General features: G+C 41.3%; 2 non-coding genes and 1 pseudogene across 2 annotated transcripts; 2 read left to right on the forward strand and 1 right to left on the reverse strand.

Moving 5' to 3' along the window:
• The first annotated feature begins 4,731 nt into the window (after positions 1-4,731).
• Positions 4,732-4,850, forward strand: LOC145398547 (5S ribosomal RNA). The gene has a single exon (XR_013897135.1). It is a non-coding gene; the product is annotated as a 5S ribosomal RNA (ribosomal RNA).
• An 8,854-nt stretch (positions 4,851-13,704) lies between these two features.
• Positions 13,705-13,823, forward strand: LOC145398532 (5S ribosomal RNA; annotated as a pseudogene).
• Positions 13,824-15,825: 2,002 nt separating this feature from the next.
• Positions 15,826-15,944, reverse strand: LOC145398550 (5S ribosomal RNA). The gene has a single exon (XR_013897138.1). It is a non-coding gene; the product is annotated as a 5S ribosomal RNA (ribosomal RNA).
• Between the last annotated feature and the right edge of the window lie 11,383 nt (positions 15,945-27,327).

Here is a 27,327-nt window from a genome sequence, read left to right on the forward strand (position 1 = left end):
TGTGTCGTAGCACATCCAACACTTTTTTGTTTCGTCTCTCTACCAACCCATTGAATGCTGGGTGATAGGCTGAGACATTACCTTTTTATATTGTATTGTTTACATAATTTTTGCAAAATTTTGAAATTAAACTCACCCCCATTATCACTTATTAATACCTTTGGGGATGTGAATCTACATATAACATTATCTATGATTGCTCTTGCTACTGTTTCTGCTGTCATATTCCTTAATTGGGGCTAAAATGACATATCTTGAGAAGTAGTCTGTAGCCATGAATAGATACTGATTATTATTGTAGGATAAGGGATACTTAAGTATAAGTCAACCACGACAACGTCCCTCGTTTGATTAGGTACGGCGTATCTCCCTAGAGGTGCAGGTGTTAATATGTAGCCTGTGTGTCTCGCATATGACTCACATCTGTCTACATGACTGTATATATCTTTTCGTAACGACGGCCAGTAGTATAACAGCCTGGCTTGTCTAACTGTCCTATCCTTGCCAGGATGTCCTGCATGTGGACTATCGTGTATTATCCTTAATACTTGAGGTATCATTTCATTAGGTACCACTAATTGTTTCATATTTTTTCTATGGTTTGGTTGTCCTGGGTTGATCCTATATCAGGCATTATTGACTACTGTGAATTGATCAAGTGGTATATGTAGCTTTGGAAATTGTATGTCCTCGCCACTTTCCACTTTGTATATAACAGTAGACCATGTTGGATCAAGTCTCTTTGCTTTTCAAATTTCATCATGGTTTTGGATGTTTCCTTTGAGACCTAATGCCGCGACATGAAATGTCGTCGGGTTCCTCGATAGTGCATCAGCGACTAAATTTATTTTTCCTTGTTTGTAGTGAATATGTACATTATAGTTTTCAACCGTACATTTCCATCTTGCTCTCCTCCCAGAGAGGAGTTTTTCTTTGAACATGCCCTCGAGTGGTTTATGGCCGGTGAATACGTGAATTTCGCAACCATATACCAAATCTCGAAACTTTTGTAACGCAAAGACCACTGCAAGTGCTTCTAAGTCTGTAGTGCAATAATTTTTCTTTGCACCTTTTATTTGTCTGCTAGCGAATGCAATTGGCTGATTTTTTCCCACGATTATCTTCTTGCATCAGTACGGCCCCTAGTCCTTTAAGAGATGCGTCTGTGCAAATTATAAATGGTGTTGTGAAATTAGGATAGGCCAAGCAACTTCCACCGGTAAGTTTATCTTTAATTCATAATATGCTCGTTTCTGTTCCTCTCCCCACCGGAATACAACATCCTTTTTTAGCAGAATGAATAACTGTTGTGCTACATGAGAGAACTGCTTATTGATGGGGCATTAATATCCCGCTGCCCCCCAAAATTGTCTTACCTCATCTTCATTTGTGGTTCAGGAAAATCCCTTACTGCATGTCTTTTGCCCTCAGACATGTGGATCCCTTCTGCATCTAGTCTGTGGCCTAAGAATTTTTTTTCCTTAAAGGAAAATTTGCATTCAGGCAGTTTACTTTTTACACCAGCATTATGCTACCAGCTGTTATTTATATTTTAGAGTCCTGAGAGGTATTTAATGCAGACTATATTTAACTCGTCTAGTATCGATGTTTCTCAAAATGCAGTTTAATTCTCCCGCAAGTTGAAAAAAGAGCATATAATCATACCGAAAAGGTGAATAAAACTGTGAATTCTGCTATCAAAACATACAGTACGATTAGTGTTACCAGCAATACCATTAGTTAAGTTATTCAATCATCTAGTTATGAGTATTTTGGATATTTTGGAGAGAGAGAGAGAGAGAGAGAGAGGGGGGGAGGGGGAACTAGTACCAGAGAAGGTCTTACGACCTCTGAAGTAATCAGGTATACATATTGATACTCTTTTAGTGGAAGTAAAGATGATGGTTTTCTCCACCTCCTTCTCTCTGCTGCAAAATGGGTACGGAAGAGGAAGTGACCTAAACCGGGTGAAAGAAGATTGGCTGGAAAATTTTTCAGATACATAAGAAACTGCACTATCAATGAAATGTCATCTACCTCTGCTTGGATCTGATTCCACCTAATGTGATAAGGTTTTAACACTGCAAGTCAATCATCCATCCATGATTCCTTGTTAAATTGCGTCCTATACAAAATTTGTGTTGGTAGTCAGCGTTTTCAAATCCACGCAATGTTTTGAAAACCTCATTTACTTGTCCCCACAAGCGTTAAGCCTCTACCGAAATAAAACCCAGAACCTGTAACCTTCTATGGTATCCCATGTGCCTGATGTATGGGATCAGTTTAGAAGCCTGAACCTGGACTCATTCAGGTCTCGCAATATCCTTTATCAGGGTTCTGTTCTTCTGCTCTTTTGTTGGCGATCAGAATTGCCAAGCATATTCCAGATGCAGCCATACAAGCAAACTGTAAAAACAGAGGATAATCTCTTTCTTTCTTCTACTTCCTAAACTGTCCTTTTATTCTAGAATCCATTGTGCTTTCTTTTCTACTTCAGTGCTCTGTTTGAGAAGTTGAGAGCATTGCTTATGAGTGCAACTCAGTGTTTCTCCATGTCAGTCCTGATGAATGCACTTCCTAGAAAGGAGTAGTTGGTTCATGGCATAGATTTGCATGACCAGTATCACCTTGCACCTGTCCAGGCTGAATGGCATTTGGAAGAGTTGAGATCCTTTTTAAACCAAGTCCCTTCGTAGTTCTAGCTTCTCGAATGATGAGGCACCAAGCCCAAGCTATGTGTCGCCTGTAGCAAATATTACAATTACTGTACTTTAATGACGACCACATGAATATCATTGATATGATCTACCCAATTTTCAGTTCATGCAGCTACTTCTCCCTGAATTCCCAGTGCTCGAGTTTTTGTTGTCATCCTGCGATGAGGTATCATTCTATGTCGAACTACCTCAAAGAGTCCAAAAAAAGAATGTAAATTGCTCGACACTGGTTATGTTCGGAGAGCGTGCAGTGGAAGAATTCCATCAAGTTGATCAAGCACGAGCTCTGTTGCCAAAAAAAAAAAAAAAAATGTTGCAAGTCATTCAGTGTATCTGCTGATTCCAGATTATTATCCATACTGTCAGCAGCTATACATTTAGGTATTATTCCTTCCACAGATATAAAAAAGGCTGAATGGACAATAATTTACTAGACAATAGAGATCTGCCTTTGTAATAATCCGGGTCACACTTGTTTCATTCCAATCCAATAGAATTTCTGCAGTAGAAAGAGGGAGAGAATATGAGCATTATCGATAGCATACTGTAACGAGAGAGAGAGAGAGAGAGAGAGAGAGAGAGAGAGAGAGAGAGAGAGAATTGGAGAAATTAATTCCCCGAGGTAGACCTTCATCGATCATTTAGCCCCGCTAGGTGACTGTAGAGTGCTACCTCTCCCAGCAGGGCAGCTACCCCGGCGGGGCGCTAACTTCTGATCCTTCGGTCTCGAGTCAGAAGCTCTTCTACTGAGTCACCCTGCTCCCAGAGAGAGAGAGAGAGAGAGAGAGAGAGAAATTTTGGCAAATATCTCAGTGATCACTTTCATTCATTTTATCTTTTTTATTTAGTGCAACCAGTCCCCGATGTAACAGTGAGAAACTGCGACATTTTGATGGTGATGATGATGATGATGGCGGTAAAGACGGATATTAATATGAAGATGGCGATAACGGTGAAATAGGGAAGGTGATAACCGTGACGATGTTACTCTGGATGAATGTGAAGATGGTCAGAATTATGATGAAGATGGCGTTGACGATGATGCCAAGTATGAAAGTGGTGAGAAAGATAGCAACAGTGATACTGTATGCAGAAGATGTATATGGAAATAGAAATGGCGATGGCGATGAAGACTAACACGAATAAGACAAACACGACGACAAAGATAAAAATGAACATGAAGAAGATAACGAGTACAAAAACAAATATGATTATAGCAGTTAAAATCATGAGGAAGATGACTATAACAATGATTATAACAATGACGAATCTGAAGATGATCTGATGATTACGATAATTACAAAACTTCTTTATAATAAGAGCAAAAGCTTAATATATAGTTTTTCCATCAGCCAGCGGCATGCCAGCTGGAGCTGCAAGTTTGTGGAATGCAATCAGCACAAGTGACATCCCAAAGCGAAGTTCTAACGTAAAATCCTCTCAGAGAAATGAGCCTCACTCCAAAACTTTTTAATATTTACAATTAATTCCTCATTCAAACCTACAACTTTGAGGGTTTTAAATGAACCGGATACTGGCTTTTTTCAATGGTCATTATAATGGCATTTCACTTAATTATATTTAACTTGTAGGGGTACCCGGTATTACGCGGGTAAAACCCTATGCTCGTGCATATCCGCACTGCCTGGGACCCTGGATGGCCACTGGTCTTGTTTTTCCTTTTTTTTTTTTTTTTTTTTTTTTTTTTACAGAAGATGAACAGAGGAAGGAAAAACAAATTGAATAATAAAATAATCAATACACCATATTACAGATGTCCTCCATTCATAAAAAAATATGTAACGGTTGGACTTGAACTACTGTAGTTTGAAGTTTGGGGAGGAAACTATTCTGGGGAAATGAGTGCCAATAAAAGAATTTTGGTAAGCAGAAGTTCTGCAATATGGCAATGTGATAGTCCAGTCATAAGTACTACTTGATGCCGGTGTACCAAAGGGGAAGACATGGAGAGGTGGCACAGTGGGTGCAATTTCGTCCCAGCATTTGCCATAAAGCCAACGGCCATACCACGTTGAGTACACCGCTTCCCGTCCGATCAGCGAAGTTAAGCAACGTTGGGTCTGGTTAGTACTTGGATGGGTGACCGCCTGGGAACACCAGATGCTGTTGGCATCCCTACGTGTCAAGTGGGGTTGGTGGAGGATTAGTGCCCCTCCCTGTAAAACAATTAACTCTAAGCCCTTGGCCACCCCGTCTGGGATACATGGCGTCTGGCAATGAATGAATGAAAAAATTTGCCATAAAAGTATCTGTAAAATATTGTAAGACAGGCAACATTCCTTCTTACTTCTGGGGGAGGTGGTTCATCTGTAATTGCAGGGTTATTAAAAATTCTTACGGCTTTGTTCTGAATTTTGTCCAGTTCTATTAGTGCAAAATCTCCACATCCAGTTCACAGGGTTGAGCAATATTCCAGCTGAGAGCACACATGACTCTTGTAAATAATGGCCAAATTCTTGTCAGTCAAGTAGTTGTGGATTCTGTACAATAATTCAAGTTTCTTTGAAGTGATTTTAGCAAATGGTCTAACATGGGAGGTTCAGCTGGGGGCATTGATAAGTGAAACACCGAGGATTTCAATACTTTTAGAGATAGGAATATTAGTTGAATTCATGGTAGTAATAGGATCAGGGAATATTTGTCTATTAGTAAATTGTACACATTTGGTTTTCCTAGCATTAAAAGAGATAATGTTCCTTTGTCCCTACTCAGTGATCTTAACCCGCTGCTTCCCGGCAGATTTTTCACAACTGACCCCCTCCCAGTCCCGGCAGATTTTTGAAGTTTTTTTTTTTTTTTTTGGCTGAAACCTCCGCTTTTAAGAGAAACATCGAAAATTCAGAGAGAAAGTGCTCAGTTGAGTTTAGAAATACCAAGTACAGGTAACATTATCCCCACCTTCGTATCATGTTCTCTCATACCAAGCTCCAGAGAAGACGTTTTCTTGGGAGGGTAACTATTCCAAACCACTCATTGTATGTAAATATTTATTTATTTGGTACAAATTTGTATGCAGTACAAGAGTATATTGGTTTTCACAGGCGATATAAGCCTTGTACACACACCAAAAATATCAACATATGGCACCTTCCTTTACGACGTTACTGCCTCATCACTTCTGCTTGTTTCTTCCTTTTGCTTCTTTCTTTCTTTGTCCTTCACCTCGGGAATCACTTTCGCCTTGAATTTCGTCATTGGAGAGACCGTGGTGCGACATGTCTTTACTGGCCAGGTCACTGCTAACAGGTGAGTTGCCGAGAAAATGGCATGTTGGGGGGAAGGGGGTTCAGGTGGGGCCAGGTATTATCCCCACCTGTTGTTGGGCAGAGGAATGTCTCCCACATATGCCTGCCAAAAATTACCCATGAAACTTGAAAAATGTGCAAATGACGGACCTCGCAATTGCAAAACGAATGGATACATTGTTGGGTGTCACCGTGACAAAACGTAGCAATGTATCCGTAAGTCGTTGGGATGGCTCGGGTTAAATAAGACTTGAGTTATGGAAACTGCTATACTGAGTTGCGATTTAGAGATATTAATCTTTGTGAGTGTTTTTTTTATGTGTGAAGGAACTGCCAAGTGTTGAGTCATTTGCATATCTGTGAATGAGATTGTGAGTGACAGATAAAAAATCATTAATGTGAATTGACAATAGGGCTGGAGCTAGGTCTGCTCTTTGTGGCAAGTCGGCATTGATCGAATGGAAAATGGAATATATGGTACATCATCTACTTTTACTCTTATTTTTCTTTCCACGAGATATGAGCAAATCAGTGGAAACAAAGGATGACAGGCCATAGCAAGAGAGTTTGGACAGCAGGGAACGGTGCCAAAATCAGACAATAGTTTTAGAAATATGAAGGACTATGGCATGGGTTTCTCCATGATGGTCAATTGACCGGTTGATGGTATGAGTAAAACAACTGAATATCTCAACAGTGGATCTTTCGTGATGAAAATCATACTGTCTGTCACTAATTAAGTTTTGGATTGAAGATGTTTCACAATATGATTATATATTGCAGTCTCAAATACTCTACCAAAAGAATATATGATAGCTATTGGTCTATAATCACAGAGGTCAGATGAACTTCCATTCCTGTCGACTGGGTGGATATTGGCTTCTTTTCGAGTATTAGAGAATGAAAAAGTAAAGATGTAAAGTCTGAATACTTTAGCAAGAACAGGATAAAGTTCTTGGGAAAACTTTTTCGAACCGATTATATCTGGACCTGGAGCTTTCTTGGTCGGTAAATAGTCCGGGACTTGTTTTACATATCTAGTATGTATCTTAAGTGGAGCAATTTCGGGAAAGTCGAGTTCTAGTACAGGGACGTTCTGACTAACTTCCTTTGGCAGAATTTGTAGCAAACGTACTAACATGGATGTTCTCTCTTGCACGGGAGTCATTTATAACGTTTCCATCTGAAGATAGTAGTGGGGGAATGGGTGAAGACTTGTTAAAATTGTTACTGAAACAATTGAAAGTTGACCAGAATATTCAATCATCATTAGGACTATATAATAGTTTGGATGCTTTGTTGTGAAGAATGCTTGGTTTAGTATTTGCATGGTTTCTCACAGTTTTAAATTGATGGATTAAGATTTCTTTAAAAGTAAAAGTTACATGCTAAGGAATTTTGGATCGTTGCTGTGACACAATTGCTGTCAAACCATTATGGCCCGATAATTTTGTACATTTTTGACTGGGTATGAACAATTCCATACAAGCTTGTATTAAGTCATTAATGTGTGATTGGGAAGAACTGATGTCAGGGAAGAAGAAAGACTGTCATGAAATATCAGCAAGATAATTTCTATATCTATCCCAGTCTTCCCTATCACAGTGCAACTAGGTCACCTTGACTGGTTCAGTGTGAGGAGATTTGGGAAAACTGACTAATGAGGCTTTGATGAGACAGGTCGGAGGATCTAAGTGGTGACAGTATCTCTCTCCTGTATTGATCTGGGTTATTTGTCAGGCAAGGAATAGTTCCAAGAGATAGGCGAAATGGTCTGGATTATCTGATATTCTGGTTGGTTAATTTACTAATTGTGTGAGATTAAACTATTATGGAAACGGCTTGTATTCTAAACCAGTATTGTCAGTCTTGGCCAGATGCAATAACCACACTCCATTATGGACGTTAAAGTCACCCAAAATGGCAAATTCAGAATTAACCCGACAACTGCGGTATTAGGTTTCATGGTCACTCCAATGTGCAAAATGAAAGGAAAACAGTTTTTCTCAAAAATAATTTTGCTCATATGAATGAAAGGGTTCATGGAAAAGTATAGGAAAAACAAATATGAGTTCATTATTTACCTCAGTTCAGACGTGATAAAATAATGAGAACATTCCGGGTCTACCCCCCAAGTGCAAGAAAATGAGGAAAAATTTTGTTTTAAAAAATACTTTTTGCTCATATGAAATGAAAGAGTGCATGGAAAAGTATAGGAAAAACAAATATGAGTTCATTACTTACATTAGTTCAACTGTGGTGAAGTAATGAGGACATATGGGAAAAATATGTAGCACGCCTATTTCAAAACATACTTGCTCATATGATGTACGTTGCAGCTACAAGTTTTCCATCATATGATGAATGTCACAGCAATCAGGTTAAGGGTGAGGTTAAGGTTGGCCAACTGTGCAGTTATGGAGTCATATATGTCGGGTTCAGAAGAAGCACTGGGGAGTGATAAACTATACAGATATGTTCATAGGCGAGTGAACGCAGCAATGTGTACTTTGTGTTCAGCTGACAAATGAACTATCTGACCCAACCCAGCCAGGCCCGACATGACACTGAATGATATGGTTTACAGAGACTGATAACTTTTCTACTATGTGAGTCAGTGAAGAGATTCTTTCACCAGGTAGTAAACACATTCAATACATTTTGTTTTTAGCTATATAAGCTAAAGAAACCCCTTGGAATCCCAGCCTTCCGAGGGAATGTACCGAGAGCTTTAACTGAGATGCTTCATTATTATTATTTTTTTTTAACCTGCCACGCCCAACTGATTTTTCACCACTGACCCCCCCCCAACCCTGGCAGTTTTTTATTTATTTATTTTTTGGCTAAAACCTCCGCTTTTTATGAGAAACATTGGAAAATGTCCCCCAAAGTGCTCACCTGAGCTTAGAAATGGTCTAAACAGGTGACCCTTTAATCACCTGTTACTGCCTTGTCTGGAGCCGTGCTGCAGATGTCACGTTTTCCATGTAACGGTAATTATTGCAAACCACTCAGAATAGATAGATATTTGTTCATTTGGTACGAATTTAAATCTATTACAAAAATATATTGGTTTTCACACAATAATATAGATGATATAAGCAGTTTCACTCACTGAACTCATCAACATACTGCATCTTCCTTGGCAACATTACTTCCTCATCACTTCTGCTCGTTTCTTCCTCAGGCACCACAAAATCTTTATCCTCCACATCGTCATCAATTGGGGAATTACTCTTGCCTTGCATTTCATATATGGCGCGACATGTCTTTACTGGCCAGGTACTGGTAACAGGTGACTTGCCGAGAAAATGGCGTGCGGGGGGGGGGGAGGTCACGTTGGATAAGGCAGTGTCCCCACCTGGCGGCAGGTAGAGGAAAGTGTCCCGTGGATACATACCAAAAATCACAATGAAATTTGAAAAATGTGCAAACGACGGACCTCGCAATCGCAAAACATATGGATATGTCAATGGGTGTCACCGTGACAAAACATGGTGATGTATCCAAAAGTCAGCGGGACGTGATGGATTAAAAAGATTTTCTGTTGTAACACTGTGTTTTCTTGAATGAACTCTAACAATTAAATATAGGATATTTTTCATTCATTCATTGCCAGACGCCATGTATCCCAAACGGGGTGGCCAAGGGCTTAGAGTTAATTGTTTTACAGGGAGGGGCACTAATCCTCCACCAACCCCACTTGACACGTAGGGAGTTATGCCAACAGCATCTGGTGTTCCCAGGCGGTCACCCATCCAAGTACTAACCAGACCCAACATTGCTTTCATGCTCATAATTTTAAATGAATGTTTTTTTTTTCTGTGTTTATGGGTGAATTTAGCAAAACGTGAGAAAGTACATTTTTAGCTCAATTATAATTCTTCTGTTATTGATCAGCAATCTTACCAGAAATATACACAGTTTACACCAAGATGAAATATGATGATAGGCATTTGTACCGACACTAGCATGGTCATCACACGCTCATAAATTGCACTTTACTGGTTGGTAAAATTTAGGCAGTTTAGTTTGAATAATTAATAATCAAAGTTAGCTGAAATGAGGTTCAAACTAGTGTAAACTACATGTTCTGATTATATACAACAACAGGTGCAACCCTTGTAACAGAAGTTTGTGAGGAGACGGTAACAAACAAAACTAAATGTGCATATCTCAGTAGAGGGAGAGTCTTGGGTTTCTGTAAGGAATACAGCTAGAAGGGATACAGACTGGAGGGAAAGTAAACAGAATTCAGACAGGTACTAAGACCAAGCATGTTACTAAAATATAAGGCCAAACCTGCACTTCTCCTCTGATGAGCATTTGTGTTTGCAATAACTGCTGTCGGTACAGCCACTTGACTGTGACCAGAAGGGCCCAGAGCCGCCAGCCTTACCCTGATGGTGGTGGCAATCCGAGATACCACCAACTTCCCTGATAATACTGCAGTGGCCAGATGGAAATAGATGTGATATCTAGTGCACATGTAATGTGGTGTAGAAAGCTGGAGGTAAAGGAATTATGAGAGTATGATGGTCTACTCTCTGAGCTAATGAGATCACTAGAAATGTTCGCCAAATGGAAATGATCAGGAACAGGTCCTGAGGGTTGGTGGAATTGGAGCTCCAGCTCTTCCTGTCACCAGCTTTCCATCCACCTCAGTAGTACTGCCCTGTTTGATTGGTGCTTCACTTCACTCCCTACTACTCACTTGTGGGAGAAGACCCCCGGGGGCCCATTTTACCCCCTTTTTATGCAAGGAAGAAGGTACCAAAGACCAGGAGCTTGCAAATTGTTCCCTCCAAGAAAAAAACAAAAACAAGATAACAAAGAACAAGTTCAACCTCCATCCATTTTAACCTGCCCTGTCCTGACCGATTTTCCACCACTGACTCCCCCCAATATCGACCAATTTTGGATTTTTTTTTTTTTTTTGGCTCAAACCTCCACTTTTGGTTAGAAACATCGAAAATTAATAGAAAAATCGCTCACCTGAGGTTTAAAATACTCGATACAGGTAGCAGTACTTCTTACCTTACTGGGTTTTCTATCAGGCTGGCTCCAGAGAAAACGAGTTCAATGGGAGGGTAACTATTCCACACTACTCATAAACGGTATTTATTTATTTATTTGGTACGAATTTATATGAAGTATGAGAGTATATTGGTTTTCAAACAGTAATATAGGCAATATAAGCATTGTTTCACTCACTAACACATCAACACACCTGATCTTTTTTGGCGACATTACCTGATCATCATTTCTGACTGTTTCTTCCTCTAATGCTACATAAACTTTGTCCTTCACATTGTCATTGATTGGGGAATCTCTCTGGCCCTGAATGTCTTTTATTGGCCAGGTCACTGGTAACATGTGAGTTGCCGAGGCAATGCCGTGTGGGGGGGGTGAGGAGGTCATGTGGGGTAAGGCATTGTCCCTGCCTGGCATCTTGTAGAGGAAGGTGTCCCATGTATACGTACCAAAAATCACGCGCAAAAATTGAAAATTGTGCAAATTATGAACCTTGCAATTGTGCAACGTACCGGTACGTCGATGGGTCTAGGTGTGACAAAACGTTGCAGCGTACCCATACGTTGATGGTACGCCTCAGGTTAAAATACCTGAACACACTGCATTTGAAAGACTGTACATCATATGCAGTAGGATATACATACAGAGGTAGACGGTTCAAGAGTTGACCTTTTGCATACATGAAGAACTAAGAGTAACGGTTAACTCTTGGATTAGATAGCTGGAAAGAACCGGGGTGAAGGTTTTTTGCTAGACGAGTGCTACATGCCCTCTTTGGTGGAAGGGTGCAAGCAGATAGTTCAGAGGAGCTGTGAAAACTGAAGTAGCGATAGAATAGAGATAAAGATGCACCAGTGCAGCTAAGATTCAGAGGTTGAAGGGAGTCAGTAAGAGGAGGAGAGTTAATAAAATGAAAAGCCGTTGACTTTGCCTTGCACAGAGGATCTGTATGTGGAAAACCTACCCACACATGTGAGTTGTTCTCTACACAGGGGCAAATCAAAACCTGTGTATAAAGTCAACAGCTGTGCAGGGGTAAGGAAGGCACAGAATATGCTGAGAGATAATAATTATGTTCTTTCCCAGATAAAACCTGAGAGAATGACACCCCAAGTATATTTAAAGATGATGCAGGATTGAGCTGGATATTAAAAGTTAGAGGGTACTCCTGTGAGAGATTTTGTCGGGTTGAAAGATGTAAGAATTGAGTTTTTGATGCATTATAATAAAAATTATTTTTATCCCAATCAGAGATATGAGCCAAGTCTGACATTATGTGTCACAGCCTCATCCCTTGTTTGTTGAAGAAACTGCTGAGATGGGCGCTACAAGAAACGAATGGAAAGGCAAAGAGTGGAGTCATCAGCATACAAGTGGATAGGGTTAGATATACAGCTTAGAAGGTCACTAATGAGTAAAAGGAAGAGAATTTCTGATAGGACAGAGCCCTTTGGAACACCACTACTTATAACTCCAGAAGAACAGTGGCCATTTGCAACAGCAGCTATACAGTGGAATGACCAGAAAGGAAGCTAGAGATGATGGCACAGATAGAAGAATAAAAAACCGTAAGAGGGCAGGTTTGGAAATTTAAGTCTTATGCCAGACTTAGTCGAAAGCCTTTGAGATGTCAAATGCAATGGTAAAACTTTTGCCGAAGACACTAAAGGAGGATGACCAGGACACTGAAAGGTATGGAAGAAGATCACCAGTGGAGCAATACTGACAGTCAGAAGGAAAGTTGTGATAGGAAAGACAGTTGAAATTTTTTTGTTAACCCCTAAAGTATTATGGCCAACGATTGTCAATTTGCCTGTTTGCCAGGTAGAGTCCTATGATTGATGATCATAGAAGATCTGTCAAAAACTGCTGAGCACTTAGCTAGCCCTTTTTGTGGCATAAATGGTTCATACCCATTCAGAACTAGAGGATGAGGCATTGGAATAAAGATCCTGCCCCCTCACCAGGTCTGCTGAGGGACTCCTCCTCCCCCTGCCACTGCACCTCCCTCTGGCTGATTGGATACAGTTCGCTCTGTCTCCTCCCACCCAAACTACCCACCACTATCACATCTACATTGTATGAGGGAGTGTCTCAAGCCCTCTCACCCCCCCATCCCCCTCCCCCTCACCTCCACCTCCCTCCCACCCTTTATATTGAATGAGGTGGGAACTTCCCTGCTATGATCGCTTTGTGTGTGTTTTCTCTCACCATAATATCCCCACACCACCTCCCCCATATTGGGGATGTATCTCACCCCCCCACACCCTCACCAGAGACCCTCCAACCCACCTCTTACCCGAAATGTATATTTATTGGTTTTATAGAGTCTTACTAAAGATTATGTTTTTCAGGCATGGAATTATTATTTTCCTTTTTTTGTCTTGTGCTGACTCCTGAAACTAGTTTCATCAACAGAACCATATTTTACACTGATTCCATTTATTATGGTGAGGTTCTTTAGCGAAAATTAGGTTTTGCCGAATTTTTTGAGTCAGGACATTCTTTTCTCACCAGTTGTTCTGCCATAGTTTTAAGTCCTGCTAACTGGTCTTCTCCAGGCAGATCATACAACTGCCTCAAGCCGTCCACAGTTAAGGGGCATCCACAGGGTGCTCTCCATTTTTTTTTCTTTGTACCTGTTATAGTAAATTTGTGCTTGATATTCACAGGGTAAGGTAAAAAAAACATAGGGTATTTTTATGTGCAGTACACCGCTTCCCGTCCGATCAGCGAAGTTAAGCAACGTTGGGTCTGGTTAGTACTTGGATGGGTGACCGCCTGGGAACACCAGATGCTGTTGGCATAACGTTCTCCCTACGTGTCAAGTGGGGTTGGTGAAGGATTAGTGCCCCTCCCTGTAAAACAATTAACTCTAAGCCCTTGGCCACCCCGTTTGGGATACATGGCGTCTGGCAATGAATGAATGAATGAAACATTCTTTTGTTTTGCTTTTTTCTTTATATTCTCATGTAGACTCCTACACCTAGTTTCAATAGAAACATATTCTACATTGATTTAATTGATTCTGGTAAGGTTCTCTAGCAAAAACTAAGTTTCCACTGATTTTTGCTGGTTTTATCTACAATCCAGGGACTTTTGTGATCTTTAACTGACAGTTTTGCAGTAAACATTAGGCTTATGGGACTAAGATTGTCAATTTCAAGTGTGTAAATTAAAGGTTTTCAAAACTGGAAGAAAAAATTTAACTTTTGTAGAAGTTGAAAAAACGACCCTGAACTGCAGCCGGGGTGGAACATACCCTCAGAAAAATGCGGTCTTTAGGGGTTAATAATAGACTTGAAAAGTTTTGAAACACATGATATGTTAAAGCAGTTTGGAGATAGTTAGAAGGATGGTTGGGAATGGTCACCTTTGGGACAGGCTGAATGAGAGTATATTTTCAGCAAGACAGAAATGTGCAAGTTGATGTAGTTACTTGTAGAGAAGTTATCTATTAGACTTGTGGACGAGCGGTTGTTATACTTGAGTAGTTTTGTAAGTAGAAAATCTTGGTTCCCTTTTGTCATGCAATGACAGGAGAGGTAAAGAATAGTATGGGACTATTTTTATTTGTCTTGGAAATATTAACAAAGTCTCACACACGAGTAACGTTAAGTAGAGTCCCGCTTGCTACCTACTGTCTCGCTCTCTCTCTCTCTCTCTCTCTCTCTCTCTCTCTCTCTCTTCCATGTTGCTAAGCCCTTCTCCCTACTACCTGCCGCTTCTATGGCCTCTCTCCTTCTGAGCTCTCTTTCCTAAATTCTGGTGTAGCAGGGGTCGTGTCACGTGTGTTCGCTGTGGTTGGAAAGTTCTAGAAGCCTGTGTGTGAGTATGTGTGTATGTGTGTGTATGGTCACGAGGCGCTGTCGTGTGCCTATCAAGCATTCCTTGAGTTAAGAGTGTGTAAGCATGTTTAGCATTGCTCGATTCTCGCAGACACACTACCTTCTCATCATCTGACTTCCTCCTTCTATCTGTCTCTCTATCTATCTATTTATCTATTATGATTTGTAATTATAATATGGAGACCTGACATTGCTCGGCCCACGCAGCTGAAGGTCCTCCAACAGCAATCATCATTGACATATGCTAATCTATTAGTACATAATATTGATTATAATATTGTATACATATAATATTCATAGTAAATTGCAATGATTCAGTAATATTACATTTTAAACAAGTTGTATACATATCTGAATAAATGCAATGGTTGTTGTATGACATTTTGTACGATGTGTATGTATAACAGACATACGCATATAATTGTGCAATGGTAATACTGCTAGGTTATACATTACATATTGAGTTATCTCTTTAGTAATGTCTAATATTTCACCTAACTTGTAAGAAGATTCTGGTAATACAGAATTGTGGTAATACATAATTGTAACATTGTGAATTGTTACATGATTGTATTGTAATTGTTACATTGTAGTAACATTGTAGTAATACATAATTGTAACATTTTATGAATTGTTACATAATATTGTGGTAATGCATAATTGTGTTGGCCTTATAATTGTAGTTACATTTTGTTAATGCAACTGTTACATAATTGTGTTGGCCTTATAATTGTAGTTAAGGTTACATAAAAATTACATCTTGTTAATGCAACTGTTACATAATTGTTACATATTGTTTGTAGTTACATAATTGTAGGTAAAGTTACATAAAAGTTTCATTCATTCATTGCCAGACGCCATATATCCCAAACGGGGTGGCCAAGGGCTTAGAGTTAATTGTTTTACAGGGAGGCGCACTAATCCTCCACCAACCCCACTTGACACGTAGGGAGAACGTTATGCCAACAGCATCTGGCGTTCCCAGGCGGTCACCCATCCAAGTACTAACCAGACCCAACGTTGTTTAACTTCGCTGATCGGACGGGAAGCGGTGTACTCAACGTTGTATGGCTGTTGGCACTACAGCTTGTTAATGTAACTGTTACATAATTGTTACATATTGTTGTAGTTACATAATTGTAGTTAAAGTTACATAAAAGTTACATCTTGTTAATGCAACTGTTACATAATTGTTACATATTGTTTGTAGTTACATAATTGTAATAATTGCAGTCCTGACATTGAATCTGGTCATGCTGCGGTCGATGATATGCTGTGCCATGCAACTAGCTTGTGGAGACAACAATTTGTTTTTTTGTTTGTAGTTTATGTGGTATTTTGGCATTTGTAGTAACACTTACACTTATTTTCATTTGTTTGTTATGTGATCTTACTCTATTTCTTTTTCTTTCTTTCTTTCTTTTTTTTATATGTATTGATTTTCTATAGTTTGTTTTTCTTCATTTGTCTACGCTTTTTCTGTGTTGTTCATGGTTGCATAATTGCTGGCTAATTTCCTTGGGACCCATTTTTAAGGTTTCGTTTATATTGCACAGATATGACTGAAAATGATATTATATAGTCCCATATTTTGTTATTTTATATAAAAAATATATATACAGTATATACAGTATTAACTATATACACTGACTTGTTCTTCACTTGTACCTATCGTGGGCAATATATGTGTCAGCACCGTGTGGAAATCATTGTCTTCCCGATTGTGTTGAAGATGTTCATTCTTGCTAACGTCATTTGTGTTGGCCATTTTTTTTTTTTTTCTGGTTTTCTTTGTAACTTAATTTATCTGCTTCCACTAGGTAGCTTTAATTAATAAATGTTTAATGCAGTTCTCTTAATCGTTCACTGAGTAACTGTTATGGTATATTTTCTTTATCACTTTGCAGATGTAACAATGTATAGCTGTATGTATGAAACACGTATTTTATGTAGGTATAAATGGTAACACTCGTTGGTAGTAAATAAATGCTTTAATAAATGAATGAATATATACAGTGTAGAATATTTATTGTTGGTGCAAGTATTTAATGATTGAATTATGAAGATAATTGAAGTAGGTATATGTATTTAAGTCGTAACTATACAGCAGGTTTTATATGTTTGTGCAAAATGTGTTGTCTATCACTGTGTATAGTATAAATGAAGTAAATATGTAACTCACTAATTTTTTACCATGGTGGGAATGGTGTGAGTGGTGTTGCACATGGTGATAGCGTTGTTTTCCACGGATTGATTGACGTGTTGTTGGGTGTCAGACACACGGCTTGTCGTCGTCTCAGCACACGTATGTTGACGTCGACTTCCCACACTGGTAGCTGTGGTGAGTAAATGTGTAGCGATGAGTAACTTCAGTGAAGATAAATGAGTAAGATGAGTTGTGAATATGGGCTTGGTATTCGCTTCGTTGTCTTGACCTCTTCACTCCTGTGTCAGTGGTGGAGGTTGGGTGGATGTAGCAGAGAGAGGAGGGTGAGGTCTGGTGGTTGTGAGTTGTGAGTTGTGTCTCACTCTTCGTTTGTTTTTGTTTTTCTTTCTCGATGTATTCGCGGTCCTTTTTTCTTGTGATTTACTCGTTGTGGGATGAAGACTGCCGCTACTTGTAGGTGCGTGTAGAAGATTATACAGACAACTCGTGGAGTTGTTACTTGTAAATGATTGTAGATGGTTGTAGTTCGTTGGTTCGTTGTAGAAATTGCAAGATTGTTTGTATCAATATATTGTTAAACTACTTGCAAGGCATCCTGTGACCTCTTCACCTCTACATCAGCGTGATGATCGGGGAGACGGAGGGGGGGGGGGTTGGAGAGAATACTGTCAGGAGCTGGTTGTGAGTTGTTGGTTGTGAGATTTTTTTTTTTTCACTCTTCATAATGAAGAATCAATTGTACACTCGTGGGCTTGTATTTTGTAGGAATTCGTTGTAGAACTGAAGCTAATCTTGTAGAGTGTCACCTGCTTTTGTAGAAATTCACTGTTGATTCGAATACGAGGTCCATACTTTCGCTGCTACCAAATGTCTTAAAGAGGACTTTGTAACTTCTTTGTAGTGATGTTTTATATATATATTAGACTTGTGGACGAGCGGTTGTTATACTTGAGTAGTTTTGTAAGTAGAAAATGTTGGTTCCCTTTTGTCATGCAATGACAGGAGAGGTAAAGAATAGTATGGGACTATTTTTATTTGTCCTGGAAATATTAACAAAGTCTCACACACGAGTGAAGTTAAGTAGAGTCCCGCTTGCTACCTCCTGTCTCTCTCTCTCTCTCTCTCTCTCTCTCTCTCTCTCTTCCATGTTGCTAAGCCCTTCTCCCTACTACCTGCCGCTTCTATGGCCTCTCTCCTTCTGAGCTCTCTTTCCTAAATTCTGGTGTAGCAGGGATCACGTGTGTTCGCTGTGGTTGGAAAGTTCTAGAAGCCTGTGTTTGAGTATGTGTGTATGTGTGTGTATGGTAACGAGGCGCTGTCGTATGCCTATAAAGCATTCCTTGAGTTAAGAGTGTGTAAGCATGTTTAGCATTGTTCGATTCTTGCAGACACAATACCTTCTCATCATCTGACTTCCTGCTTCTATCTGTCTCTCTATCTATCTATTTATCTATTTATCTATTATGATTTGTAATTATAATATGGAGACCTGACAGGAAGGGGGTAAGCTCAGAAGCACAGTTCTTGAGGGCAACAGGAGGAATCCCATCAGGCCTGCATGCCTTGTTATTACTGTGGCCAGTAAAAGCAGAAACTAAATCAGTTGAAGAAATTTTAATGTCACCCATGAAGAAGTCAGAGGGGGGAAGTGATGGAGGAACAGTACCGATATCATCTAAGTTGGAATTGGAGGAGAAAGTCTGATTAGTAGAAAAAATAGCCACAGAGCCATCAGGGTGGGAAAGAGGAGGAAAGGATGATGAGATCAAGTTGTTAGGAAAGTATTTGGCAAGGTGCCAGAAGGAGTGGGAAGAATTAAAGTTGGAGAGCTCTGAGCATTTAGTACGAATGAAGTTATTGTTAGTAGAGCAAAGACAGACTAAGCATGATTCCAGGCTGAAACAAAAAAGCGATGAGATTCAGGAGTGGGTTGCCTCTGGTACCTCTTGTAGGCCTTCTTGTTGTGGACAGCATTACAACAAGTGTGCTTAACCTGCCCCATCCCGACGTTTTCTGGGCAGTGGTACGCCCCAGTCCCGACATTTTTGGACCTTTTTTTTTTGGGCTCAAACATCCGCTTTTGGTGAGAAACATCGAAAATTCATAGAGAATTCGCTCACCTGAGGTTTAAAATACTCGATCTAGGTACAAGTACCTCTTTACCTGACTGGGTTTTCTAACAGGCTGGCACCAAAGAAAACGAGTTCTATGGGAGGGTAACTATTTTATCCACTCGTAAACAGTATTTATTTATTTACTTGGTACGAATTTATATGTAGTACAAGAGCATATTGGTTTTCAAACAGTAATATAGGCATTATAAGCATTGTTTCACTCACTAACTCATCACCATTCATGACCTTTTCTTCCCACATTACCTGATTATCATTTCTGACTGTTTCTTCCTCTAATGCTATGTAAACTTTGTCCTCCACATTGTCATCGATTGGGGAATCACTCTGGCCCTGAATGTCTTTATTGGCCAGGTCACTGGTAACAGGTGAATTGCTGAGACAATGGCATGCAGGGGGGGAGGGAGAGGTTATGCGGTGTAAGGCATTGTCCCTGCTTGGCATCTTGTAGAGGAATAGAGGAAGGTGTCCCGTGTATACGTGCCAAAAATCACTTGCGAAATCACTCATGAAAATTGAAAATTGTGCAAATTAGGAACCTTGCAATGTTGCTGCGTTAATTCATGTCTCCGGGATATGAGTGCACATCATGTGAGGACGTGAATTCACGTCTCCGGGACGCGGCGGGTTAACCCTTATCCGCCGGTTGATGTATATGCACGACAAGATTCAGGGCGCGCAGGGCCGCCAGTTGTCTTGCTTTACCGCACTCACCTTCCCGCCACTGTTTGAGTGTGGGACTGTTTTCTGTGATACCTACGGGGTAGGTAAGACCCACAGGTACCTCGCGGTTGTGCTGTTCAGTCTGTACTCGGCAGTGGTAGTGAGAGGAACCATGTCATCTTCCTCGATGTCATCCAATTCCTTAACACTGCGTGAAGGGCCGATCGCCTCATCGATCCCTGCTAAAGTCATGCCCTTTGTGCCAGGAAAAGGGCTTAGTGATAGTGCCATAGGACGCGCCCTAGACGAAACTGTGTCATCTCGAACACTGAGTGAGAGTACGTCGTCAGAGGGCAAACAAAGCTACCACGTGGAGAGTGAGCTCTCTCGCCCTCCATCCCCTACTCACTCTCTGACACCAGAGAGGGCTCTCCGACTTCTACAGGAGGAAGAGAAAGCCTACGACAGCGATGATTTTGATGATGAGGAGGTGGTAGATGACCCAGGATATTGGGAAAGTGGCTGTGAACCTGGCAGACATCTGCAGAAAAAACGCCACAGAGCCTTTTCCCCCACATTCTCACGACCTGCTTGCCGACGTGTCTTCCTCCACCGCTCCCCCACTCCTCAGCCTACCACTTCAAGGGCAGAATCACCTCAACCAGGCCGTTCAGGAGTTGTATTGCCTAGACGGAAGCCACGTGGTGATACGCAGCGCCGAGCATCTTCAAAGGAAAGTTCCGCATCAGGTGAGTCATGACCCGCTTACTCCCCCACCTCCCTCACCTCTCCCTCTCCCTCTCCCTCTCCCTCTCCTTACCCCTCTCCTCCCCTCCCCCCTGCCCGTGGCCGTGCACGTGGTCATGCACGAGTGCTTGGAAAATGCAGTGCAACTGCCAGACGGCCTGTCCTACCACATGTAGGTAGAGTAGATACATTTGTGTGAGAGGATGGTGCCGGCTTCGAGCCGTCTGTACCGGCATTTGATGTGGAGGGTGTAGGTGTGCAGGAGGATGCACTTCCCTCCAGGCCTTGGACTATTAGTATTCTGTTCAAGGCAATTTTCATGACTGCAATTATGCAGTACCTGGTGGATGAAATTAATTTTCACCAGGCCATGTGTGTGTGTTGGCTGGAAGTACCTGCTAACGAGAGCATGCACATGTATAAATGGATACCTGTAGAGGTGGGGGAGATGCTTGTGTGGCTCACCCTGACCATGCTGATGGCGCACGTAAGAAAACACGTGCTTCACGACTATTGGTCAGTGGATGAACTCGTTGGCACACCTGTCTATGGAAAATACATGGCCCGTGATAGGTACCTGGCAATCCTGAGGTTCCTACATTTCAATCGAAATTACGGGCCTGCACCGAATGACAGGTTATGGAAAATAATACCAATCCTGACAATGCTGAAAGAATCATTCTCCAGGGTTTTCCGTCCGTTCGAGATAGTGGTTATAGACGAGTCGCTGGTGTTATTCAGGGGCAGGCTTGCATTTATTCAGTGTGTGCCATCAAAGCGTCACAGATTTGGCCTGAAATTCTTTGTGCTTTGTGACTGTAAAACTGGATATGTGCTGGACGTAATAGTTTACTCGGCGACAGATGTTGATATACCTTCCAATGATCCTCATGGATTCTCTGCATCAGTAGTGAAAGTGTTCATGGAAAGGTATTTCAACAGGCACCACATTCTGTACACCGATAATGATTACACAGCCCCAGCTTTGACAAAGTATTTGCTTGACCATGGTACTGGGTCCTGTGGAACTGTTAGGGCCAACAGAAAGAATTTCCCAGTAATTCCGGGAAATACTGAGAAAGGAGCCCTTCTGACAAAGAAATGTGGGAACATGTTAGCCCTTCTCTGGCATGATAAGAGACGGGTTAACATGTTGTCTACATTTCATAAGGGTGTGCTGGAGGATACTGGTAAAACAGACTACAGGACCAGGGAACCCGTGGTAAAGCCAGATGCAGTCAATGATTACAATATCAACATGCGGCTGGTTGATATATCGGACATGCAAATTGGTGAGGTAGATTGCCTATGTAAATCATGCAGGTGGTACAAAAAGGCGTTCTTACACCTTCTTGATATCACCATCCTGAACAGTTTCATACTGTTCAAGGAGCTTGTAAGGAAACCTCTCTCTTTACGAGAGTTTGAGAGAAAGCCTGCACGCGAACTCCTTGAGCAATATTCAGCTGCTCAGATGACAAGTGCTAGGCGGGGGGACAGCGGCTCCAGCTCACAGGCTTAGCTGTGCTGAGTATTTCCATCGGCACAAGATTGTCCAGATCGGGAGAAGAGCTGCAAGTCGTATGGCATACAGGCGGTGCCGCGTCTGCCGCACAACCAAACGCTGTCCCCCAGCACGAAAAGAGACCTCGTACCAATGTGCAGAATGCAAGGTCCCCCTATGACCCAAATGCTTCTCAGAGTATCACTCCAAGCGTGAGTACTGAGCAGGTGTGTGGGGAAGTGTAAACAATGTACAGTAATGCACAAGTTTGTGTATTTTCATAAATGAGTGAAAAGTGTGATAGTATGAGTGACGTATAGTAAGTGCTAAGATGTAAATCATCTATAATAAGTTCAACAAGTGCAAAGTAGTTATTTATAGTAAGTGCAATACAGAAATTGATACTGTGCATTGGATATTGGTTTGAAATTGTTGGAAATACTTTGCTTTTGCCTACGTGTTACCTGAAAGGAAACCACTTGTGAGCAGGCCACAAAGAAAAATACCTGCTTGGCTATATCTAAATTATTTCACTCAATACTCAGGGAGATTGTGCCAAATATGAGCATCAGTGTATCTGTGATGTGACGTACAAATAATGTTAGTTGTGTGAAACATTTATATGATTTTCACTATAACCCTGAATAGTACAAAGCAGTATGATTTACAGTACAAATAATTACCTCATACTCTACGATAATGCTTGAAAGAGCAACAACATTTACTTGTCAAAGTGTAATTACGCATAATGGTGATGTACAGTGCAGTTCTAAGTGTCATTGTAAAGGAGAAATATGATTATTTACGGAAGAAGTGAGAACAGAAAAACGAGGTAAAGGAGAAATATTCCTTACGGAAAAAGTGAGTACAGAAAAACGACGATACATTTCCTTTCCCACACACCTACGGGGCATAGAGGCATTTTGGAGCGGGCAGTAAATCCTTTAGTGAGCCACATGAACCGGGTGAGGACTCATTCTCACGGCATTGAGTAAGGAGCAGTGGAAAAAACTAGTGGAATCTTCCTCATTCCCTCCAAGGATGCACGGGCAGTGTTACAATCACCACTCCAGGCAGTGCTGCCAATGCTAGCCGGCTGGGTTGAGGCCGCAGCCAGTGACGCGCGCTTGGACCAGCATGCCAAAACATGAAAAACCACTCATCTTCAACTCATCCTTACTCATCGACGGGACCACCTAGAGACCTCGAGATACTATCATTGGAAAGAGGAAGAGTTGTTGAGTCTTATAAACTTTCATTTGAATCTCTAGCTTTTATAGTTTGTCAGATATGAGGGTTTGAAATAAGGGTATTTTTTCCAAAATCTCAGAAATCGCCCATAGGGAGGCGTGTGCCGCGGCCGGGAACCCCCCGGCGGCTAAGGGTTAAACCTATTTTTTTTTTATTAATTAGTCAAAGAGTATGAAAAATGAATATATGCTTCCATGGTCGAAAGAATAACCTCCATAATGTTCAAGACACACTTAGATGGCTCTAAGGCATGGAAGCAATAATTATTCCAGAGAAAATGAAAGAAGTACTGCCTGAGGGCCACCCAATCAGCAGCTCCAAAGTGCCACAACTGACACTTCTTGGGAGGGTCCACAAGACATGCTGGAACAATAGGTCAGGTTAAGGGTATAAAGTTGTGATCGGAGGAGGCGAACGAAGAGGAAAGATTTATAGCGTAATCAGAAGGATTAGTTGTAAGGAAAAGGTCAAGTATGTTGGAACTCTCTCCAAAGTGGTCAGGGATACAGGTAGAGTGCCATACAAGCTGCTCTAGATCATTAAGGAAAGATTGAGGCTAGTTCACCAGGAGGATCAGTAAAAGGAGAGAAGAGCCAAACGTGATGGTGAACACTGAAATCTCCTAGAATGGAGATTTCAGGGAAAGGAGAAATTTATAGGATGTGTTCCATATTACTATAGAAGTAAGATAACTGAAGAATTTTTCATAGTCATTAGAATTAGTAGATAAGTATAAAATACAGATATATTTAATCAGAAAATGATAGGAAAGCCGATGCCCTAGCACACATATTGTATACACAACAACCACCTTTAGCTTTGAAAAGACTATAGAGCTAGTAGGAGGATACTGAAAAGGGTTTGTTGTCAGTTGCCTCAGACAGCTGAGTCTCAGTTAGGAGGAGAAAGTGAGGTTTAGAGAGAAGTGGTGCTCAATGAGGAGAAAGTTAGAAGAAAGGCAGTGAATGTTGCAAAATTTAAGTGTAAGTGAATCAGACAGTGGTTCAAGGCATCTTGCTGGGTCGTCACCGGGAGAGGGGCGAATGGTAGGGGCTTTGATTGGTCTCCTCTCCCGGCGCCCCCAGGGGACTCGAAGGCTTGGTTATTACATGCTATGTTTTTTCTTTGTAAAGTTTTAAATAGGAAGTGAAGAGGAACTTGTGTTGGAAAGCATACTGGCCTACCCTGTCTTACTTAAACACAGAAAAGATTCAGCAAAAGGGGATGATAAGAAGCTAGTCCTGAGGGCTGAGGAAATGGGAGCTCCAGCTCTCCCTGCTATCAGTTTTCCATCCACCTTGGGATTACCGGCCTGTTCAGCTGGTGGTACAGTCTACTCCTTGGTATGAACCTACACTTCTTTGGGGGCCCGTTTCTTAGGGATATATTCCTCATGGACTTATTCCTGCCATGGGCCTATTTTTCCCCAGACCACCTACCCCACCTGCCATGCCCACCCCTCCAATCCATCCACCCATCCGAACCATTGTAGCTAATAAAGATATGGTTATACAAGTGATGAAACAATCTACAATTATTGGCTACTTTGTGGTATGTGGGGACGCCCATCATCCACCCACCTAGTGTAGCAGTACCCTGTGTTTGGGGTAGCTCTACATCAAGTGGCAAGCCAAATGATTTCCTGTAAACCAGGAAATCATTTACAATGCTGGATAGTAACCTTATAACCAACCAACACGTGTTCCCTATGTGACACAAGTGGTTTGGCGGAGGGTTAGTGCCCCTTCCCGGAAAACAACTAACTAAAAAGACGAACAAGGAGCCTCGGACCAGGACTGACCAAAAGATGACGACAGAGGACCGTACAAAGGACATGATATGCATGGCGACTTGGAATGTAAGAGGTGAAAAAGAGAAAGATTGTCCAGGTGCTTGAGGGCGCAAAAGTGGTTGTATGTGGATTAACTGAAACTAAATGGTGAAGTGAGAGTGTGAGAGAATGGGAGTATGGATGGGGTATATGTGCAGGAGTAGGTGAGAATGAGAGGGCAAAAGAAGGAGTGTGTGTTGTGAGTAACAGATGGAAGGAGAATATAAGAGAGTATGGATCAGTTGGTTCATGGACGGTGTGGGTAAGACTGAAAGTTGGACTACAAATGTGGGTGATTGTGTACGTGTATGCACCAACGAAAGATCGTGCAAGCAGAGTGAGAGAAGAGTTCTGAACAGATGTGGAGGTGTGCATGGAAAAGTCTGAAAGGAATGAGAGAGTGTTTTTGATTGGTGATATGAATGGTAAAGTAGGGAATGTGAATGTGGATGGAGTAGTTGGTGAGTGGGGTGTGCCTGCTGAGACAGATGAGAATTGCAGCGCTTTAGTGGACATTTGTGCCGGGAGGGGGTTGGTGATAGCCAATACCCTCTTTAGGCAAAAAGTGATCCACAGTTATACATGGCTAGTGATGAGAAGGGTGGATGGTGAACTGAATGAAAGGAAGGCAATGACTGATTATGTGTGTGTGGATGAAAGGATGCAAAGATATGTAACGGATGCAAGAGCATATAGAGGTTGGGGAGTGGACTTTCTGACCACCATCAATCAGGTGGTGGTCAGAATTGAGGTCCAAGTAAAATGGAGAAACAGAAGAAGGGAAGGACCAGAGGAAGGAGCAGATGTAAGGACAGTGGAAATGTTACAAGAGGATGAGAAAAAGGCGGAATATAAGAGAGAAGTAGAGAAATGATTGGGTAAATATGAACTGGAGCAGATGCGGGGCATGGAAAGTGTGTGCAAGATATTCACAGAGGAAATATGTGCAGCATGTGAGGTGGTGTGTGGGATGAAGAGAAGACAAAAGGGGGTGCAAGGAACAGCATGGTGGAATGAAGGGGTGAGACAGGATGTGGCACAAAAGAGAAAAGCATATAATGAATGGATGAGAAATAGGGGCATGGAAGAAGTTGAGAGACAGAAGAGAGAGGTATATGTAAAAAGGAAGAGAGAGGTGAAAAGATTAGTAAGAGAGAGTAAGAAGAGAGTGGATGAGGAATTTGGAAGGAATTTGAGTGTCAAGTGGAGGGAATATAAGAAAATGTTCTGGAAGGAGGTGAAGAGAGTCAGACAGGGTGGCAATGAAGTTAGTAGGGGAGTGAAAGATAAAAATGGTAGATTACTAGTTGAGAAGGGAGAACAGATGGAGGGAACATTTTAATGAATTGTTGAACATAGAGAATGAGAGTAATGTGAGTATAAGTGCCTGGGGAATGGCTGGGAGAAGAAGGGAGATGAGAAGACAGGAAGAAATCAGCAGGATGGAAGTTGTGGAAGCAATAAAGTCAAAATGGGGAAAGCCCCAAGAATTGATGGAGTGTGTGGGGAAATGCTGAAGCATGGGGAGACAGAATAGTAGAATGGATGTGGAAGATGTACCGTACAGATTGGCCTGGGAGGAAAGTAAAGTCCCGGATGATTGGAAGTCAGGTATAATTATTCCCATATACAAAGGGAAAGGGGAAAAAGAAGTGTTTGGTTATCATAGGGGCATTTGTCTTCTTAGTGTAATACGGTAGGATACTTATTGACAGAGTTAGGGAATTTACAGAGGAATTAGTTGGAGAAGAACAGGGAGGCTTTAGGAAGGGAAGAGGTTGTGTAGATCAGATATTCAGTCTTAGATCTTTAGTGGAAAAGTTTCTAGAGAAGGGAAAGAAGTTGTATGCAACCTTCATGGGTTTGGAGAAAGCATATGACAGGGTGGATAGACATGGATTGTAGAAAGTATTAAGAGTATATGGGGTAGATGGGAAGTTGTTGAATGCTGTGATGAGTATGTATGATGGTGCTAAGGCTGCAGTGCGTGTTGATGGTGAACTGGGTGAGTTTTTCTATTTGAAGGTTGGGTTGAAACAGGGATGTGTCATGTCTCCATGGTTGTTCAATGTGTATATGGATGGGGTAATAAAAGAGATACAAGGTTGGGCAGTGGATGTTGGAGTGGTCCTGATTAGAGAGGGCAGTGTTTGGAAACTCCCTGTAC

This window comes from Coenobita brevimanus, chromosome 45 (genome assembly GCF_032717465.1).
Source record: "Coenobita brevimanus isolate Jiangsu-jjx chromosome 45, ASM3271746v2, whole genome shotgun sequence".
NCBI lineage: Eukaryota > Metazoa > Arthropoda > Malacostraca > Decapoda > Coenobitidae > Coenobita > Coenobita brevimanus.